This window comes from Chelmon rostratus, chromosome 12, assembly GCF_017976325.1.
Source record: "Chelmon rostratus isolate fCheRos1 chromosome 12, fCheRos1.pri, whole genome shotgun sequence".
NCBI classification, from domain to species: domain Eukaryota; kingdom Metazoa; phylum Chordata; class Actinopteri; order Chaetodontiformes; family Chaetodontidae; genus Chelmon; species Chelmon rostratus.
The window spans coordinates 8,608,619-8,629,606 of NC_055669.1; positions in this window are offsets into that span (position 1 = coordinate 8,608,619).

Genomic DNA, 20,988 nt, shown 5'->3' on the forward strand with positions numbered 1-20,988 from the left:
TGTAAATTGTGAGAGCAAACAGCGAGTGAAAAGTGCAGATGAATGTGAGAGGAAAACAGTGCGATTCTCCGCCGGCTGTGGGGTCTACCTGGTCGTGCGCTCCGCAGCGCTCTTGGTTATTCAGGTCAGGGAACCCACATGTCCGAGGCTTTGTCAAAGCTTTGGCTTCTGTGGCCCAGCTGCTATTTTTGCTTCTTCCCTGTACATGCCCTTTCATTCTTGAGTCACACTGGAACATTGGAAGGCTGACCTAGAATACTGAAAGCCTGTCACACAACAGGACATGAGCATCTGCGCACATGAAAGGTAACAGGACAATAACACAACTCAGGAAATGAAATTGCTTTTCTATCCATTAAGTAGCCCGATGATAGCTGCACTGATTAATGCACTTGAAGATGATGGTACCTTTCAATGACATCGCACATATGTGCAAAAATGTCCCTCGTGGCCTTGCTGGGTAATTATTGAGTGCAACGTCAATCTTTTTCTAATGAGAACTCTAGCAAAGTGGTGGCACATTTAATAATCTCCTCATATTATTTACCAGCATCTTTCTCTGGTAATATGGAAAAAACAAACAAACAAACCTACGATAAGCTGCATACGTGAATCAATTTATATCAGTGGCAACATGTTCTTTCCACGTTTCACTGGATTGCCTGTTGCTTTTAAAGAATGGTTCAGTTATTAATTTTCTTTGCTGAGAGTTAGATGGGGAGATTAATACCGCTCTCTATTTGACTGTTAAATATCAAGCCACAGTTAGCAGCCGGTTAGCTTAGCATAGTTAGCACAAAGACAGAACACAAGTGGAAACACTGGCCTGTCCAAATGTAACAATATATGCCTTGAAACACCTCTAAAGCTAATTAACTAATTAGCACTCATTTTAATTGTGTGTTCAAACACCCTATTAGCTCAGTCTTTGTGCTAAGCTAAGCTAACCATCTCACGGCTTTAGCTTCATGCAGCATTTAGCTGATACAGTATGAGAGTAGTATTGATCTTGTATGGATTAAACCAATGCAGTCCGGCATGGGGGACTGTAACTGGGCGGACATTTGGTTTTAAATGCAGGCCCTGTGCAGCCTATTATTTATGAGAAGGGCAAATTACACATTTAAGATATCAATTAATCAGATCAATTAGAGATATATTTCCAATGCTCTGGGGAAATGAACCAATAGCTGCTGGCCTCTCATTGCTAACTCAATTCACTATTCTGTAAAATAAATACTGCATGTTGAGCAGCTACAGCTACCTGAAAGGGTCAAAACTCAAAATGCCCAATGGGTTAACAAAAGCACAGCCACCACTGAGTGGAGACACTGCATGGCAGGAGAGGCTGCACATATACGCTGTGTGAGTGTATCTGCATGTATGCACACATACAAAAGTGTGTATATGTATATTTTCCATTTTCTCTGAGACCTCTTTTGTCCCACTTTTATGTGCAGTATAGTGCAGTATATGGTGGTGCTGGAATAAAACACTGACATGTGATGACTCGTGATATACAGTCTCTAGAAGTGTGTGGTTCAACTTTTTCCCACGCTGTAGTGTTATAAAGAAGACAAAAATTGCAATAAATCGTAATGTGGAACTGCAAAACTTGCAGAATCGCTATAGTTAAGAATCTCAATACATATCGGATCGGCAACCAAGCACTTCATACACAAACAGTTTGAGGCTTAGGTCAGTTTCACCAGCACCATGGACAGCACCTCACATCAGACAAGCAGGACAACGACAGCGTGCAGCTCATTGGACGTTTTATGCTGCTCTTACATCTATGACTCAATACTGGCAAACATACACTGCCAATATACTGAACCACATAAAAGCTGCAAGACAATCCAGGAAAACAACTTGCACATAAATAGCACGACTTACATGATTGTGGCCTACTTGCTACACTTGCTGCTCAGGCTGGGCCTAATAAAGCTGCAGCCGGCGTTTCGCAGATGAATGGAATCTCCTCAGTAAACGGTCTTTCAACTCTGTCTTGCAGTTCTTGGTCAGGTCATTCCCAAAAGCAACTTGAATTAAATGAGCTTTCCGGGGGCGCGACATGCTTTTTCGGTGCTCAGCGAACGCAGTTTTCAAAGTAGAAAAAGAGTTCTCCTTCATCTTTTTTACTGTAAATGTTAAATCCAATGATGCATGAGCCCTAAAGAGAAGCAGTACGCAGCATCACCTTTCACAGAGCACTCGAGCCACGGTCTGTTTTGGTACCACGCGCTGACAAAAGTGTTTATTCACTGCGAAGAGCTGAAGTGGAAAACTATTCAGGAGTACCAGAGGGTTTATTCACCTGAGGTCATCATGAATGACACTGCTTAATTCTGCAGGATGAGGGCTGGGAGAAGTGCTGCACGGCAGCCATCTGGTTCTGAGGCAGCGGTGGAGGAGATGGCACAGCGGAGGCTTTTGGCAGAAAAACGAATAAAAAGAAACTGAACTTCTTACTTTGGCATCCATGCAGTCACAAGAGTTCAGAAGAGGACAATATAGCAGCTCTGAGTCACATGGTGGGTTTGTTCTGTGTCTTCTACCTCTTTTAATGGGATCGTTATTAGGAAGTTGGTTGTTAACTTCGCTGAATCTGCCGAGTAATGAATAGTTCTTAAAAAGCCATTTAATTCTTCCTCTCCTCTTTTGTTATATGACTGAAATTTAGTTTGGGCAAAGTAAATGCAAAGGAAGTTACAAGTGAGCTTGGAAAATAATATCTACATGTTGCCTTGAACAAATTAATCGGAGCTTATTTTATGGTGGAAATGGTTGAAAATGTCATATTTTGTCGAGGGTACACACAAAATGCAGCCGCTTCACACAAAAGCCTCCCTGTTGGGCAGTTATTGGCATATTTTATTATCCTTCAGTAATGCTCTGAAATTGCACCAGACTGATAGTATAAATTAAAGCTCTTTTCTTATTAGAACTCAGGGATTCACCATGAACTTAGACTCTTATTAAGGTTGATTGTGGGAAGGTTGAAAGAAATTCAGCACTCATGAATTTCATTTCAAGGGGGGGCAAAAAAATCGAACTATTGATCTATTTCTTTTCAGGCAGAGATCATTCTTTTTTGATATCGGGGCACTGAAGGGACGCAGCAGCTGATGATGTTAATCACTTTATACAAATTCTGTTCTTTTCACTCTCGGCTTTTTGGGCTGCTGCTTCAGTCAAGATCAAAGATCAGGAAAGCAACACCTGTTCCTATTCATTTCCATACAGCATGAACATCATCTTCACTTCTTATTGCCTTTTATTTCTATCTCTAGCATAGATATTACTAAGGTCAGGGATGGCTGATTTTATTATATGCTAAATATCTTCAACTGATTTAATATTGTGTGCTTTTCAGATTTTCTTGTTATATAATTGATTTTGTATTTTTTATGTTTTCTACTTGAAATATGTTGTTATATATATATATATATATATATATATATATATATATATATATATATATAAAATATGACTGCTTAAAATTTTTTGGCCATATTTATACTTATTATAGATATGAACCCAGTTAATGTTGAACTAACTAAATATGTTTAAGTTGAAATCTTTCTCTGCACACCCACTTTAAATACTGGGGAAGTTTACCTTAGAAAATATTCCACCTATACAGCTGCATAATGAAATGATTTAAGAATAGGGCTTATAAACTCTACTTAATGCAGATGATGTCTTACATGACTTCCTGTTGTCCCAAAAGCCATAAATAGGATGTTGTCATGCTTTCCACTTTGACCTATGAAGACGATTATGGACTGAAGTCTGCACGCTGCAGTCCTCCTTCATTCTGTTCAAGTTCTTAGTTTCCTCCTAAAGTTCAATTTGTGAACATACTTGAGATCAGTAAGCCGTGACAGCGCACCTCATGTGTGCTTTGTGTCTATGGTGCATTGTCATCATGAGGTAATGCAGCTGTGAGTGCGGCTCGATTTCGCCGCTGCAGTACAACAGTGACGCTGACAAAAACAAAAGCACAGGCTGTATGATGTTCACTGTGATGCATTATCGATCTCAAGCAAGCTACACGTCTCTGCGAGCTGACTTTAAACCGAAGTGAAAAGAATGGAATGAAACGGCTGTCTAGAAGGAGGTGACAAGCACAAACACATCTACTACAACCCCAATTCCAAAAGAGCTGGGACTCTGTGTCAAACATAAATAAAACAGAACACAATCATTTGTTGAAGAACTGTGTTTAGTGACAACAAAGTCCTTCATACAGTCACAAAGTGGTGAACCTCGCTCCATCCTCCCTTGTGAACGACTGAGCCTTTCCAGTATGCTCCTTTCATACCCAATCCTGATACCATCACCTGTTACCAATCAACCTGTTTACCTGTGGAACGTTCCAAAAACACCTGTTTGGATCGTTGGAACTTTCCCAGTCTGTTGTTGCTCCTGTCCCAACTTGTTTGAAGCATGTTGCTGCATCAAATTCAGAATAAGCAGATATTTACAAAAATCAGTGAAGCTGATGAGGTCAAACATTAAACATATTGTCTTTGTGCTGTATATGCCACTTTCTTCTTTTCTGGAATGGGGGTTGTACGACTACAGCCCTTTAACATGTTTACTGAAACATGTAAGTGTTTAGTTAGCTGCTTGTCACAGTCAATAAAGCTGTGGTGATTTTTTTTTTTTTTTTTTACTTTGAATCATTTTAAATCACTTCTTCCCTCAGCTGCAACACTGAAACACTAATGAACTTGCACTTCCCATGCTGGGCCGCTCCATTGATCGGCTCAGTTGGCCTCAGAATCAGGGCCGATCTCACCGGGTGTTGCAGTCAGACGGGCGGCCGCTCAGAGGCACAAAGAGAGCCAATGAGGATTATCTGATGGACTATTCAAGTCACCTTGCTCATATGGGGGAACAAAGTCATCATTTGATTATTACATAAGACGAATGTTAAGAGTGCTCCATCTGACAGCCGCGTGATGCTCCTAATGCATCATAATTCCTCATAATGTATGTTTGTGAGCCTCGGCACAGAGAAAGCTTTGCAGATATGTAGTGAATATGTAATGATTCCTCAGTCAGTGGCGCATTAACACGTGAAAAGAAAACATCATGAGCGTTTCGCCCGGGCGGTGCCATTTGAATACATCACATCATGTCTAATCCAAACAGTTGCTAATATATCTATCCTCACTGTGGCAAAGCTGTGTACACACTCACAAACCTGTTGCACCATTTCCAAATAAACCAGTTTACCTCCAAACTTTTTCAGACTGTACAGGTGGCAGGTGTCTGAAACAAACTGTGACCTTCAGATCTCATTAGATTAGGTTTTTGTCACTAATTTGCTTGAGATGGGAAATTCAGCCGTCAGAAATTCCTCTGCGAGAGACACCGAGTGGCTCATTACACCAAAAGAATTTATAACAATGTCTTGTAGCAGCAAGGTCAGTCTTATCATGTGTCTTCTGGTTAGAAGAGACAGATAAACCATTATTCTCCTGTCATGGTTTCATAACTTCCCCTTAGTGTGAATTTAACGATGTTATAAGGCTTGGTATTGCTAAATAGAGTGGAAGGGCTGCTGTACGTACTTTTTACCCATGCTAGCTGGCTCAAGGGTACGAACACTTGACTGAAGATGCAGTACCAGCAGGGGGCGATAATGACGAGAGCGAAGGACAAACATAGAAAGAGTGACAAACTCTGCCAAGGGCTGGAGGGTTGGAGTAGAGTGCTGAAAACCAGAAACAACATGAGTCACCTTAGCCACCTGAGAGAAAAATGGAGAGGTGTGCAGGAATTTGTTTCGGTTGTAGTTGTAATAGTTCTTTCATGTCTGCTAGTGTCAGATGTGTTTCATGCTGTCCGGAGACAAAGATTATGAAGACGAAGTGCACTAAGGGAATATCTGGGAAGACGATGATGGTGGAAACAGCGTCTTCTTCTTCTTCTTTTGGGTTTTGTAGCAGACACAGCTGATCGGTCATGTGAGTTATATGGCAATAAAAAGGCAAAAAAAACACCTGAAGTGAGCATAAAAGCATCATTAAAGAGCATAAAAGTTTTTAAGTTCAGCTGTTTCCATCAACTTTTTTGGATGCAATATTTAAAAAATGACGGCTAGTGAGGTGGTAGACGGGCAGGTGTTCTGCAGGCTTTGGAGTGATACCGGATCAGTGGGTCAGTCCGCCCCTTTGGTCCAGACTGAAATACGTCACCATCTATTTGGTGGATTTACATGAAATTTTATGGTTGCCAGAGGATGAAACCTGCCTACTCTGGTGATCCCCAGACGTCTCCTCTTGAGCCACCATGAAGCTCACATTTGGGGTTTTCTGCAAAATGTCTAATCATCGAGTGGATGGCCATGAAGTTTGGTCCAGACAATCATGAGATAAATGGTTTACGACTGAAGTACCTTAAAAACTCATTACATCAGCCTTAGCTGTGCTTACTGTGCTCACTGAATAGCAAAATAATAAATGGATCATTTTAGCATGCTATCATTTAACAGATGAGAAAATGTGATAAAATACCACTGTAGCTTTAGTTAAAATGAGTTGTGCTCGGTTTATGTTCGCCAGTATGTTGCTATACTGTGGCAAAATATGTTGAGTGTTCATTTACAAGTTGTATGAGAAAAACAGTACACGTGAGAAAAAGCTGATTAATGTGTGGCTCACTGTTGCAGTGCTATATTTCATACGTTGATCATATGGAGAATAATGTCAGTGTCAGTCAAATGTTGTTTATATATGAGTTTAAATAGCAGCATATTTCAGTGTTTTCGATGGTTTTTGATGTTTTGTGAGGTTTTAGGTGCAGAGTGACTGAGCCGCATACGTCGCAATCTGTTTTTTTGCATTTATGTATTACTAATTTTGATTTCGGTGAGCACAGACATGATCTGAGGATGATGAGCTGAAGTGAGCATTTAGCTCAAAGCGCCGCTGTGCCCAAGCACAGCCTCACAGAGCTGCTAGCATTGTGTTTCATGCCAATAAAGCAGCTGTTTTTCCTCTGCAACAGGGAGGAAAATCAGTCCACATTTTCACCGGGACATCATGTAGAGTTTCACATTTGGCGATGAGCCATGGCACAGTGAAGCATGTTATTGATGTGGGGAATTGTTGTGTTTTGTGCTCAAAGACAGACATGCCATTCACTCTGACCCGCTTGCTGTCAAGATAATCTGCCCTGTCAGCTTTCATAAAGAACCGAATGACACTAAAAAGAGTCCTTTGACTAAAACTAAGCCTCTTACTTGAATTTTAAGTCTTTGCTCTTTTCATGCGCCGTGCCTCTCCCATTCCCTGTCTCTCTGTGTATCTGTCTGTCTATCTGTTAATCTGTGCCAGGGCCTCTCACGCTCGAACCTGTCCGAAACACGTCTGAGGAGGAAGCAAATATGTCGTAAACACTCCTGCTACACGTGTTGGTTCAAATCTGGGGGCGCGTTTGCGCAGATGCAGCGTTTTCTTTCGCTCAGAGCTCGCACCACTCATTACAGCTCCCTCGCTGTCACCTTCTACCTGTGTAGGAGCCGGTGGTCCTCATTAACCTCTTTAGCTTGCAGTTGTATGTTCGTCATGACAACTCTTGCGCCAGACGTAGCATTCATGACACTTTCGCTTTCATGTACTGAGCTCCTAGTGCGTTGGAAACAGCGGGTGTGAGATTATGCTGTCCAGTGGATGAAGTGTGTCCAATCCCCCGCCTGGAAAAGAGATCAAGACAGAGAGAGAGAGGCTGTGTGTGTGTGTGTATGTGTGTATGTGTGTGTGTATGTGTGTGTGTGTGTGTGTTCGTGGACTCATTTTGTTTTGCTTGTGAGTGTCATTTTGAGCTTTGGACTTTTTTTAGGAAGTGAGGTCATTTTGGCCAATCCTCACTTCACCCGATTCAGTTGGTAGTTGAGGATTAGGATTTTTGGATTAGGGATTAATTTTGAAATTAGGTTTTGCTCAGGGTAAGAGTTCAAGGCAGGAATGAACTCGGAGAAGACACCTGCTCATGGAGATATTTCACATACATTAGTAGATGTCACAAACTGCACTTGCCCTGGCTTCAAAATATGCAATTTTATCAAGACGAATAAATCTCATGTAATTTGAATTGGACTATTTCTTTGTTGCGACATGCCTGGATTATTAGTGGTCTGTGTGGTCCCGCACCAAATACCCCAGCACTGTTAACCTCAGGCATTTTTGTTACAAGTTTTAAGGCTCAATAATAATCACGTCTCCTAAAAATTCCACCTCACAGCAGGAACAGGAAATCTTATTTCAAATCTCTTTCCTGAATCTGAAAATTGTTCTTGATGTATTTCATGTGATCAACTGCAGCGTCATAACTATGTCCATGTGTGGGTTTAGGCAATTTAAAGCAATGAGCTCAAAGCAGTGCTGTGCCTGAGAACGGGCTCACAGAGCTCCAATTTTTACTGTTTTTACATTAAAAAAATGATACGAATTTAGTATTTTCAGTTAAATAGTAAATAAATGTTGCGACTTTTTTTTCAAATTTCTTACAGAGTTTGGTTGGTGAGTCAAACATTTCTAAAGTGGGTGGTTCTGCTGGGGGAATTTTGGACTCTTGACCTCAGTTTTCAAAAATCAATGTCTATGTCGATGAAAAGTTTAAGTTGCCCAAACCTACCGACACAGAATGTGTGAGCCGTGTAACCAGCACTCTCCAGGTACTGTTCATTTCAAAATGCATATGGAAAATCAAATTAGTAATATATGAGCAGATTTTGTAGGTCACAGAGTTGTTATGTGTGAGACCTCTATCTGGCCCACAGGCGTCTGAGCTGCACACTGTTTGGGTTAATGAGTCATGTTAGTCCAAGCAGCAGAGTGTGGATCTACATCGGCTGGACTGTGTCTGCTCTGCAGCATTTTAATAGACAGGTTCACTGTAGGACAGCTTTCGATGCATTTCAGCACACAAACAGGAAAAAGAGACTCAAGTGCCTTCATACTGTACCCGCCTGCATTATGATATTATGCATTTGAAGCAGCCGCCGACACATCAGCGTCAAGTGGCGTTCAGTTTTCCTGCGGAACGCTCAGGTTATCAGTTCCCTTTTATCAAAAAACATTTTCTTTTGTCTGTGTTGTTAATCACTGACCTGAGATGACGGATTTCCCAAGGGCATGCAATAATGTGCCTTCTATAAAAGTGCCAGTCACACAGTATTTTGATTTATTTATGCTTTCAGGTGTAATGTCGGCCTCACCAAACGCCTCTTTGACTGCTAGTTGTCTGTTATTACTGCTACTGTTTACTTAACGGTGACCAGCATGCAGATCAGAGCTCTGGTCTGCAGGCAATGGAACTGCAGGTGTGAGACTGCCGATGTGGCACTTATAGAAATGAAATGAGAAACCATCATCACCTGTCGTCAGGGATTAGGAGACTCATTTGAAAACATGGAATTCTCCTCTCGGGTCGAATGCTGCAATCTCAATTGAATTAAGCACTCGAGGTTTTTGAGAGATTAAGCGCAGATTTTCACTTGAAAGAAGACTTTTTATTCATTACAACTGCATGTGACGGCCTGTTTACAGTAACTGTCTGATCAAAAGCGTTCACATGTTTAGAGCTTTAATCACCCAGCTGTATAAATTGCATATAAAAATGCAGACTTTAAGCAGGGACGTAAAGTGAAGAGGCTCAAAGTGTTTGCCTTTTGATTCTTTGTTTTGTGGGATGCTTTCATGGGCCCCTTGGGTTTTTAATATCACCTGCACATGTTTCATTCTAATTCCCCTGTGTGTGTTTTTGCTACTGCACTTTAATTGCATTTTTTTTCTAAAACGAACTAGCCTTGAGAATTCAAACATCTCACACAACTGAAACCTGACGAAGATCAGCAGCGGTTTAAGGTGCATCTCTACTTCACTTCCAGCCTTTTGTTTAAGACGACTCTCTTAAAAGTATAAGTACATTTGAAGGACCTTTCGTGGCGTGGAGCGGATAAAGCTGTAGACATTTTTCAGAGCCAGTATCTCATTTCACGGAGAGTTTGCGGCGTGTTTTTTGCCTCTCGGCTGTTGGGGGCTGGAGGAGAGGTGACAGAGACTTGGAGCGCAGGTCAGGAGGTGCAGACACCATCATCGATCCCTCTCAACAGGATCCCCAGGAGCTCTGGAGTCTGAGAATACATCTGAGAGCAGCGTGCGTGTGTGTGTGTGCGCCTCCAATATGCATAGCTGTCTGCGTGCGAGTATCATGAAGAGGAGGTAGGTGCCGCCTCACTTGCAGCGCCTCAAAATAGAATGAAATTCCTGCTGGGGTGTTAGAACAAATATTAGTTCAGAGAAATGTGACACTCGGAGGCTCAGCACTGATTTTGATGTGTAAGCAGTGAGAAGCAGTAGTTTAACGTTTGATCAGCTCTGCCCTGAAGGAAACGTGAGTCTACTTATCACAGGACTTTGCAAGTTATCACACTTAATGACAAGATTTTTATCTGCATATCGCAATTGAGAAGTCTCCAGTCTGAGCTCATTAAAGCCATCCTCCTGGTCTGTGTCAACATATTTCTGTTTCTCGCCTCTAAGCACCATATCTGGTATAATAGAAGCCCATTTACTGATACCTCATTAAGACAAAGCCAAACAGCTACTGCTAAAACACCAGCAGTGAAGCTCATCTGCATTCCAAATGTGAGATACAAATGGGAGTATGAAATGAACGCTGGTGCAAGGCGTGGGTCCCCATGCTTCACTAAGCTAAATTAAAGAAACGTTCGGTGTATACATGCACACACAAACACACACACACACAGTGACACCCCCCTAAACGCACACACGTATTGACACACAAACAATAACGCACACTTGCATTTTGTCTGCAGATTAAAAAAAAAAAAAAAAAAGCATCAAAATATTTCTTATAGCCTTGGAAGACTCACAATCAATATCGAAAGTGGTGGAGCGTTAAACTACAAGCGACAAAAGAAGAATGCAATTCTTTTTCTTAGTTTCTAAGTTTTTTTTTTCTTTCCAGCTCCTCTGACAGCTCTTGCTTGGGTGCGGAGGGAGTCTGCATCTCACGTCGCAGTATTGATCATAGCTGCAATCATTTGGACTTATCTTGCGAGTTCTCATCTCATTAATTGTTTAGTCCATTGACCAAAAACGTACCAGGAAGCAAAAGATCTGACAGCAGCCGGGCCTGACTCTGGGCTGATGTTACACACATTTACTTCAGCGCTGGTTTACTGTACTTTGCTAAAACTGTGAGGTGTTTGTGCATTACTTAAGTAATTAATTTTTAATACTTCTACTCCACTATATTTCAGAGGGAAATGCTATACCTTTTACTCCACTACCTTTTTCTGACCTGTTGGATGTTATCACCATATTGGCATGTAGGATTGTATAATGTCCAGTGAGAAACATGCTCTCTTCTCTGAGACTACTTTAACAGAGGAGCACAGAGGACTGATAGAGAGCTTCATCACATGGTGCACTGACAATCACCTGAAGCTCAACATCAGGAGAACCAAGGAGCTTGTGGTGGGCTACAATGCTTCAAATATGGATGTTGCTGCAAAGAAATTGTAAAACGTGGATGCTTCATACAGCACAGAAGATCTACACAATCAGCACAGTTTCAAGGTGGTCACCAAAGCTTTATCTGACCAAATGTGAAATATGGTCACAAACTCCTCCCTCTGTTCCGAGTTATAGCCAGAAAAGTGTTTTTTCTGTATTTTATCTTACAGGGAAGTTGAGCTGTGACCTTTTGGTTGCAAAATGTCATCACTTCACCATTTTATCCAAATTTGTGTGGAGTTTGTCACAATTAGTGTATAAATAGCAATTAGCCTGTTTCAGCAGAAGAAGTAGAAGCTGTTTCTGCTGTTAAAAAAAGAACATTTTTAGAGATGGCCAAGGCTACTGGTTCTGTTTCTTCTTCTCCTTCTTCTTCGTCTATGAGGTTTATTGGTGGTAGGCAAACAACTGGTTAAATTCCGTTTCACAATCTCCACTTATTATACACTGTTTATTAACATGTAACATAGACTATACTGCCAAATTCTGATGCAAACTGTGTCCTACATAGCCTAATTTATTTGCTCCAGATCATCATTCATTTGTATTTTCTTTCTTTATTTATTTTTTACAACTTTTCAAAAGTTTTCTTATTATTGTCTTGACATTTTGATGGAAACATGCCTAATGACTGCAATCCTGAATTCTTCCTGAAGGAAGCTCTTTCTGCGGGAACGCTGTTATCACATTTGCACAGTTCCAGATGTTAAACCCATTGAAGCTGCCCAGTACAACCACCGTCTCATCTGCTGGCTACTGAGCTTCACTGCTATTTGGGCTTAAGGGGCTTGCTCAAGGGCACCTCATTGGGGGTTTACAGTTTAAATGAATGCACTTTTAGAATTTTGAACCAGCAATTATGACACTATGCTTTTTCAGTCTGCTTGGTGCCTGTCGCTTTCCTCTTCACCATAGCAATGGTTGTCAAGGCTCATGGGTAGTGTAGCATCTACAGCGTACCACAATCATGAAACATGAAACTGGTGGTGATAACATAAACCTAGAGGATTGTTACACTGTCCAGCAGACTCTTGTGTGTCTGGCAACAGTGGGGATGTCATTAAAATAAATATCTGAAATGCGATTACAGAATTGGGAAAAACACTTAAGGAATCTCCTACTTTGAAACTAGTATAAAAAGTCAAAAGCTAAAACTAGCTCCACCTTGAATAGCTACGAAAGTACAATGCTACGTACACATTATTCCATCAGTGACAATCTAACTGTGTAATATACAGTATAATAACATAACACTCAGAAGAGCCATTATTCTTATAGAACAACTTATCTTACTTTTGATACTTGAAGTGCATCTTTGCTGATTCTTTTACCCAAGTAGTATTTTGAATGCAGTGAATGCTCCTTCCACCACTGCTCTTTATTATTCTTGTAACTGACTTCGGCTGAATGGGTTCAGTGGTGGACTTGGCTTTTGGGGGTGAGGTCTCTCTGATAGTCTGGGTGTATCTGTGACACATGACTTGCCTTCTGGTATTGCACAAAGAAGCTGTCTTGGCTATTTTCCTTATGCTTCCATTATGTTACTCCATCAACAAGTTCCATACAAATTTCCATGGTATGCAGCTATGCAGATGATACTCAGTTATACATTTCTGTTGAACCAGCTGACTCAAATGGCCTATCGTGTCTGATGATGACAATGGATGAGAATCTGTTTTATCTCATCACAATACTTCATTCATGGCTCTGATTATGTCGCTTGTAACATGGCGGTCAACAACCTGATACTATACCAGTATCTGGAAACCCCAGTATTAACAGAGGCAGATGATATCCAGCTTCATGATACCGGTGATCCTGGATCATCATGTTAGTTTTAGTGAAGCAAGTAACCCAAAGAGAGACAGAGACCTCAGGACTAAATATACTTCTATAAAAGGCAATGAGATAAACTTGCCTCTGTCCATTTTGTATTTACCAATAAATAAGAAGTGGTTTACAAGGTTCAAGAGTGGCATTTTATCCTGTCTTGTATGAATGTTACTTTCAGTTTGACACAACACCAAGCAGTGGGAAGAAGCTTCGTCCAAGGTTACATGATATGAAGGCACAGATTAAACTGGAATGAAAGCACAAGATTCAACAGTTATTTCAGGTCACACGTAGAGTAAAAATACGGTTACATTATAAATTGACATTACACTTAGATTTTACACACATTTAACATTTTGACTTTTTAACCCCTTTTCAACCAACAAGAGACCTTAGGTCTTCTGATGCTGGTATTTTAGCTCTTCCTAAAATTGACCACAAAATGAGTGAGGGAACTGCTTTTTGCTACAACATCATGCCCAGTTACATTAGCTATACAAGCTCTGGTGACATTTTTAAATATCAGCTGAAGACCTATTTATTCAGGCAGTCATTGAGTTATTGTGGAACATTGTTTATGTCTTTCTACAACCATTTATACTACTTTTCTCAACCTTTTTATTCAGTCTTTTGTTCTATTGTTACAAATTGTTCTGTTGTGTTTTATTTTCAGTGCTGTAAAACACTTTGAGCTGCCTTTTGTGTATGACAAGTAATCTACAAATTATTATTATTGTTATTATTATTGTTATTACTTCATTATTACATGATGAATACCCATTGCAAAAACTGTTCATAGCCTGGATACCTGGATGCCTGAAGGCTGCAAAGTTCTTTTCACTCTGAAAAACATCTTGTTTCTTTTTTTGTGTCTTTTATGAATGTTTTTTTGCCGAGCAAATAGAAACCTCGACAAACAATAGCCTGCAGGGATAAGAAATAAATAGCTGCAAATAATTCATTTCAACTAAAAGAAAATCCCATCTCAGTTCTGCCTCACTGCTAGCAACAAAGGCAGAGATAGCAACCTGATGGCAGCGATTATAAACCATGTGCAGTAAAAGAGGAGACAAAGGGGCTCAGTTATAACAAAGACCAAAAAAATAATGCAGAATCCTCTCCTCAGATCAATGTCAAGCAATTCCCTGTCTTATTTTTACAAATTAAACAAACTTGGCCATTACAACCTTTCATATAATTTACCTTTTTATTTATTTGTTTATTTCTTGAGTAGAAGCACTCTGCAGTCTCATCAAGTGCAGGAGTTAAAAAGTGCCTTTTGTCCAGATGAGTCTGCTAGGATAAGATTGCCAAAGCATACAATTATTTTTCAGTCTCATGATTTGCATTTGTATAAACAGATCATAAACGCACCTACTGTACAATTATAATGACTGCAGGAGTCAGCTCTCGGTGGGACTTGTGATCTGTGGGAGGGGAAAAGCAAGCTTTTAGTGTGATTAATGACAAAGTTTCACCACTAATTAATGTATCGTGATTTTAAAGCTTCAGTGCCTCGGCAACACTATAGTTCAAAGCACCATATGTTCAGCACTGAGGTCTCATGATGATTTTATTGCTCCGAATGAGCAATAACCTAGAATGATTATGATGTGGTAAATGGTTGACGCGCCTTGGAAATATACAATAAAGGACCTCTGTGTCACTCTGTTGGTCAGTGGGTCTGTTGTAGTCAAAGCATCACCAGAAAGTGTATTTTTCTCCTTTGACAGACAGAGCAATCCACTGCTATTAGAGTGATTAGTTGCAGGTCACAAAGTCGTTGACACTAAGATAGAAAAGGAGTAACTGCTTCAAAGCTGTTCAGATGCAGGGTCACTGTTGGCTTAAGTGTACTGGAAATGAAAATAGACTGCTGTGCTATTAAAATAAATCAGCACCGTTGGATAACACTGACAACGTTGTGCATTAGTTTGGATTGCCAGCCATCACTTGAAACTTGACATATGAGACGCCATAGCCATAGTTTTAATTTAATTTAAATTTTATTCACTTTATTAATCCCAAACTGGGAAATTAGTCTCTGCATTTCACCCATCACTGATTTACTGAAACACACACATGCACATGCAACATGCAGTGAGACACACAGGAGCAGTGGGCTGCCGCATCAGGCGCCCGGGGAGCATATTAGGGGGGTTAAGTGCCTTGCTCAAGGGCACATCAGCCGGTTAATGGGGGGGGGGGGGATACTCCACCACACCCAAGTTTCTCTGCCAGTCCGGTGGGGGGAATTGAACCAGCGACCCTCCGGTCACAAGCCGCTTCTCCAACCTCAAGGCCACGGCTGCCCCAATTCTTCAATGTTTGGACCCTGAAAGCAGCATTTTGAATAGCTGAAGTGTCTGTTACAGTCGTCTGCCCAGGAAATAGAAGTCATGGCAGAGCAGGAATCTTCTGATTTCAGCTACATTTTTCAGATAATACTAAGCTGACTTTGTGATTTCAGCAGATATTCAAATTCAAATCCATGCTAAAACCAAGATTCAAGTCAGACCTGGGACAGAAAGTTGAGATGACTCAGCCTCTCTTCTTGTGCACCAAAGATTGCCATTGATTTGTGCAATGTATTTTGATTGATACATAACATAACTAGCCCTTCACAAAGACATTTCTTCGACTTCAGCACTGCATGCATCCTCCTTTGTTATTGTTTTCACTTTTGTGGTGCATCCAGAAACATCCAACTGTGAGCACCTCATCAGCAAGGACGAAGTGTCATGTTCTTCCCCTTGAGCCAAGTTCAGAGCAACACTTTTGTATTCAGTGTTTGATTTAAGATTTTTATGTATTCATAGTAAAATAATTTCACCTTGCTCCATTACCAGCACCTTTGCTGAGAAGAAAAACATGCTATGCAAGTCACTGTCTAGAGAAAATAAATATCCCTTAAGCCAGTGCTGTTCCAACCAGATGTAGTTGTGACCCAGAGGCTGCTGCTGCATTGCCGGGGGGTGGAATGATTGCAGAATAGTGTGGTATTAATTTGAAAAAATTCCAATGGAAGATTTCACTGAGGTGTTCACGTGTTGCATCTGACTACATGTGTGAATATTAAGTCAGGTGTAGCACTAACTTTTGCTGAGAATACATGAAAACTAGTAAGCAAGCAGCTACAAGAGAGGTTAGCTGAAAGTAATGGATAAATGGCTGGAACAGTTCACTGAAATAATGAATAAATGATTAAAATAGATGAAGCCAAAAGTAATGGATAATCAGCTGAAATAGCTTTGAGTAATGGATAAATGTTGAAAGGTCCAGCGTCTACAAACCGCCTTAACACTGACAGTTCAATTGTATGGCACCAATCTTGTAACAACATCCACTTTTCTATAAATAAGAGTATTAAATGGCGTTCAGTTTCAGATCAGTTCAAATGAACACACTTATAATGTGACGGGTGGTGCTGATGAAGGGCCGCTTCAGTTCATCTGACAGGGCTCTGCGGGTGTGTGTGACAAAGGTGGGGAAACACTTCCCTAAGCCATAACAAATGATGTGTACAGTGAGAGGTGGACTCACTCACGCTTTATCTTAGGCCTCTGTTATCTCCTGGGTTGCCAGATTCAGCAAATATCCCCAGACCAAAGTCTGCCTAAAACCTGCCAAGCTGAAGCTTGAAATAACCCAGTAAATTCAGTTGTGTGTTTGAAGACCTTTGCAGGACCAGGCTGTCAACTGAAAACATGTATTCTACTCATGATTGCACACACACACACACACACACACAACACACACACACTGCATCCGCTTCCATTTATTCTGCTACTTCCCCTTTACCCCATCTAGTCATTATTCAGTAGAATACAACTGATCAAATGGCTTTCATTTCCCTGCTTTATGCCTTCTGTCTCCATCTTCTTCAAAGTCAAGTCAAACTTTTGATAATGAGTAACTTTAAAATCTGCCCACTTACAGCAGCAGTAATGGCAGGGCTGTTCTTTCAGTGCAATGTTAGGATGCTCTTCCTGTGTTTTGGTGGCTTTTACTCCCTTTCTCTTTCCAGACATATTCATGTTAAGTTACCCTTGAGCAAGTCCTGGACCAAGGGAGCTGCAAGGTCCACTGTTAATCTTTAGGATCAAATCTACAGGACAAATTTACCAACAGAGACTAAGAAAGTTTTGTTGACATTTAGATTAATGCTGATTTTTTTTTAGCTTTTTGCAGTAATGCCTGTGCTTACTTATGATGTAATACAGATAAGTGAGAAATATTCTGACATTTCAGGAGATACACATGTTTGTTAACAGCAGCAGCTAGTTAGTGTAGCTTTGCATAAAGGCTGGAAACTGTGGGAACCAGCTAGCCTGGCTGTCTACCCCACAAATCTTTGGTTCTGCCAAAAGAGCACCACGACTTATTTTTACACTTTTATTTTTGGACGCGTTAAACAAGCAAGATATGACACGTTAATTAGCTTTAGAAGTGCTGGTAGGTGGACTTTGTTACCTTTGGACAGAAGCAGACAGTCTCCTGGCTGTATAATTATCTTACAGTCATGAGACTGGTATTGATCTTCTACTCTAAGTCTTGGCGAGAAACTGAATACGCATATTTTTTTAAAGTATCCCTTTAAATGATTCATCAGTTTTCTTTTCCATGGAGACATCTAACCCAGATTTCCAAAAAATTTCCCACAAGAAAGCCTGTGCATGACTTCAGACAGGGAAGATATTGCTGTGACAAAGATTGTTACTTATTGGAATCATAGTAATACATAATTACATCCAAGTAAAATCCAAATAAGACTGAAACTGAAATCAACTAAACAAGTCAGTTCCCTCACTTCAACAGTCTGCTGTTTGTAAGATTCAAACACAGTGTGCCCTCTCACTGCAGACACTTTTCTCTCACTGCGTTGTGGAAATGGTCTGACTACAAATCTTCAGGCTGCAGAGTCATATTTCAGCAATTCACTTAAAATGTGCCAATCTCCGTTCAAAAATATGGCATCGGGTTGGGAAGTTTTACGGTAACCAGGTTACTGCAGTGCATGTAAATGTCTTTTCTGATTTCTTGCCCTAACCAGATTTCTCCCAATAAACTAGATTTAATGCGTGCATGTAAATGTCGTCATTAACTCCAGAGTCAGTTTGCATATGTGTCTATTGTTGTGTCGGCTTCTCAAGCAACTGCTGTGTAATTTAAAATTAGCCACGAAAGGATTAGGAAAAATAAAACCAGTTTTCAGGTCATCGCTGTAGAAAGCAGCGTGGCCTCCTCTTCATAACAATGCTGGGTTCTCTCCCACATGCATGAACACACAAATGCACACGAGAGCGAAACATTAACATGTAGCCATGTGAATTTTATGACCATCTGCTACACCATTTCATGGGGATATAAAAAGTGGCAGCGACCCTCATACATATAAACATGTCCTCATCAGGTATTCCTCCGATGCAGGATTATGTGTTAACTCGCCAGACCCTGAGGTGAATTCCACCTTTGCCGTCTCTGTTAGCTGGATCGCCCATATAATGTTAATTTGGTTACTGCGCAGACATTAACTCCAGTGCTGCTGTGATTTGTCACGGGCTGCAGAGCCAAAACTAAACTTCAAATGCTCTGACGCAACCCTCCCTTATGTCAAATCAGTCCACTCACCAAGTTCTCCTTCTTTTGACCCACTTTTCCCAAGAGTTACTTGATGTCTTTTGAATAATGACATTGAAGTGATGGATGCAGCCATCAGTCACACACTAACATTCAAGTAGGCCAGTGCCCACATAAACTCTGCAATCATCAATCGCCTCGTGTTGCCGTTTTATGCCAAACACAGATTGGAAATTTGAATCTTACTGACATCACAACTTGTGGACAGAGAGGGGATGTGAGTGTGTATTGGGATTGCGGCCGTTGCTGTTCATCAGTTTTTGGTGGTCAAGTTTCCAGTGAGGTGAAGGTCAGCTACTTTCTGCAAGCTGTGAGTGGCCTAGCTGCAGGTGCACTGCTGACTTGATCAGCGCTGAAGGAGCTGTGATGGATGGGTGTGAACAACAAAACAAGGTCTCCTGCCATGTATTCTCAATGACAGTCTGCAGGGTTACTGCATGTGGTCATGTTGACATGGCGGCAGGTAAAGCCCCTCACGACTGACAAATGACAGCGTGAAGTTGAAGGGCAAAACTGTCATTACTCATAGTGTTAATTTAACAGTTTGACACTGATATCCATCAGCTTCTCATGCAGTGAAATCTGTGACACAGATCACAATATTACATTTTAAACTGTTTCACTTACTCCGGCCCACGAGGCAGTTTTTAAATACAAAAAAATCCCTAGACAGCAATAATATAAAGTAGTAGTAGTAACAGTCCTTCCAAGGAGTTCTTGAACACAACACGTAGCGGTTGATAGCATGTCATCATGGTGACTGTCAAGGAAACGAGGGTAGATACGGGCGTTTTCTCAGAGAAATGGACAAGCTTTTTTTTTTCTGTGACGAAAAAGTCAAACAGGTGTGCTTAGCTTAGCCTGTGGCGACGTGCTCACAGTGATGGAAAAAGGCTTATCTCAAGAGTCGCCACAGCTAGCTGCAAGCATGCTAAACACGCTTGCTGCTTGGACAAATGCGCTTGGATGTGTAGTGAGGTAGAGCACCTGACATTGTGAGGTAGCGCTTTTGAATGCACCTCGAGACTCCAGTCCTCAGTAGCCACTCCCTTAATTACAGCCAGCCTATATAAGGGCTGAGTGAGCACATGCTCCTTCTTTTGGCTGCCCTTTTTGAGTCCTTGTGTTTAGCCCTTCCAGGGCCTTCGTGTTTTGTCCTTTTTAGAGCCTTTGTGTTTGGCCCTCGTTTTGTTTGTTTGGTTGTTTGGTTTCCTGTTTTGCTTTCTTGTATTTTGTGCTTAGTTTCTCATTTTGATTTGCTTTTACATCATATTGAGTTATTTCTTTTAATATATTAAAACATCTGGGTTGCTGTATTTGTTAATTTTGTTATTAGTATTTGTTTCTTTTAGTGAGGTGGAGCGCCATTTTGTTGGGGAGGCTAGCTACCCCGGGTAAGGGTCCTACACATTGCATGTAAGTAAGGGCACCGGGACACGATTGTTGAGATTGCTGTGAGGATTGCTGTGAGGTTTGCTTTGTTTCACTAGTGGTGGCACCTTTAGGCACCCCTGCATAGTCTGCCTCCCCACTGATGGCCTCTGCTCACTCTTACCCTTAGGTTATGTTGGGTTGAGTTTTTTAGGTATTTTATTATATCTCTGGTTTTTAGATCGTATTTGTTGAGGCCTTTTTCAGATAATATTGCAATAAAGAAATGTTCATAATCCCTTCCAGTGTTTATTTAGTTTTATTTTGACTAGTTAATTTTTCCCTTTTCCTTTGCAGCTTCAGCCCTGCCTGTTTATATAGATTTTCAATAAATCATTCATTTATTTAAACAATACGTCTCCGTCCTGTTTCAGAATTAATCTGTGTGCTTTACTAATCTCCCAACTGTTAATATTCTTGAGGTATTTCCTGGGGTGCAATTCCCCAGGTGGCGTTGTCGGTTCTCCCCCCTCATACTACTTGGTGACCTTTCTCCCCTCCCTCCGCCACAGATGAAGTTCTC